The following is a 1597-nucleotide window of genomic DNA, read 5'->3' as shown; positions in this document are numbered from 1 at the left end:
AGAACATGTGGTATTTGGTTTTATTCTTTTTTATACTCAGTCCAGATTTGTGGCTCACAGACTGGGGTAGATAAAGATTTTTGTGCTCAAATTTCCAACCAGTAGCTGCTATACACACATATTTGAGCCTGCTGATCTTCCCATTTGCTTATAGAGTAATCCCGCTCTTATGAAAGAATCAAGATCTGTTTATTTTCCTAAAATAGTGTAATGATGGAGTCCTAAGTGGAATTAAGTAATCATGGATCTCTGAATCCAGCTCCTGGGCACACACTTGCTCCTGATTCTAGACAGGTAAGTTTATGGATAAGTGAAGATTAATTAGAAAAGCAACACCATGGGCTGCCCCAAACAGAGGGCCTGCTGCTGGGTAATGTAAGTGTTACACTAGGAGAAGAGGGAGAGACGTGGTCACTGACTTAGGGAGAGGTGGTAAATAGAGTCTGGGGCTTAGGCAAGACTTTATTTAAAGGGAAGGAATGGAGCAAGTTAAAAAATGAATGGACTTTTATTAAAGGGAAGGAAGGGAGCAAGTTAAAAAAGGAAGCTAAGCTAACCCCAAGAAGGCAGCAAATCAATGTATTAGCAAATAGCTATTCAAAATTGTAGGGGTTTACTTTTTAGTAACTGGCCTTAAGATTATTTTTACTAACGAGTGCAACACTTTTTTTGTTTGTTTTCTCTTTTTTTTTGGTCCCTTTTACAATGGGACTGCACTGCAGTTTCACCTTCATTTAATATATTGGCATTTCTTCTCTTCTTCTTGGTTTAAAGTCAATCTGCCATTAAATATACTTATATTAAAATTCATTTTGTTAGAAAATAGAATTCACTTTGAGATCTACTTCTTCCTATATTGGTTTATTATTCCAATAAAATTCCTACATTCTTGAATTTTTTTTTTCCTTTCTAGTTCTGAGGTATTTATTACTGGACTCTCTTCCAAATGACACATACCTGAAAAATAGTGAGAAAAGAACATCTAGTTAAAAATGTTCTGTTACTAGTAACTTCAACAACTGTTATAGAAAATACAGGAAGCTATCCAGTAAATTTATAAGCTGAAAAGTATTATTTTAAAAATGTAACTATCAAAATTACTCCTCAATGAGGACAGATCATTTAGAGTTAACCAATTAAAATGATATTACTTTGTATAAACAAGTTTACAGATTCATTAGACATAAATATTCATCTTTATAAAATAAGGCAAGTATCGCTAAAAATGATTATAATATTAAAATCTTAGACTAGGCTAAAGAATCTAACATCTATTATCCCATATATCTTTTGTTTCTTTTTTTAGTAATAATTTAAATGTATCTTGCTGATTATTATATATTTTATCAACAAATTTTAAATCTCTTTTAGAATAAGACAGAATATAATATTTAATTAAACAACAAACATATGTATTTTAACATAGAACTCTGAATTAATTTTATTTATGTAGGAGAGAGAGATGTTGAATACACTAGTCATAAATTACTCTACATTTTTCTTTATACTCCATGCATATTAAGATTCCAAGTGTATAATTAAAAGAAAATGATTATTGGGGGTAGAGGAATGGCCATTTCACACTCTCTTTGTTGAA

The sequence above is a fragment of the Trachypithecus francoisi genome, unplaced genomic scaffold (genome assembly GCF_009764315.1).
Source record: "Trachypithecus francoisi isolate TF-2019V2 unplaced genomic scaffold, Tfra_2.0 Lachesis_group9, whole genome shotgun sequence".
Classification (NCBI taxonomy): Eukaryota; Metazoa; Chordata; class Mammalia; order Primates; family Cercopithecidae; genus Trachypithecus; species Trachypithecus francoisi.
The sequence above is the reverse complement of the archived record's forward strand: the minus strand, read 5'-3'. Positions refer to the sequence as shown.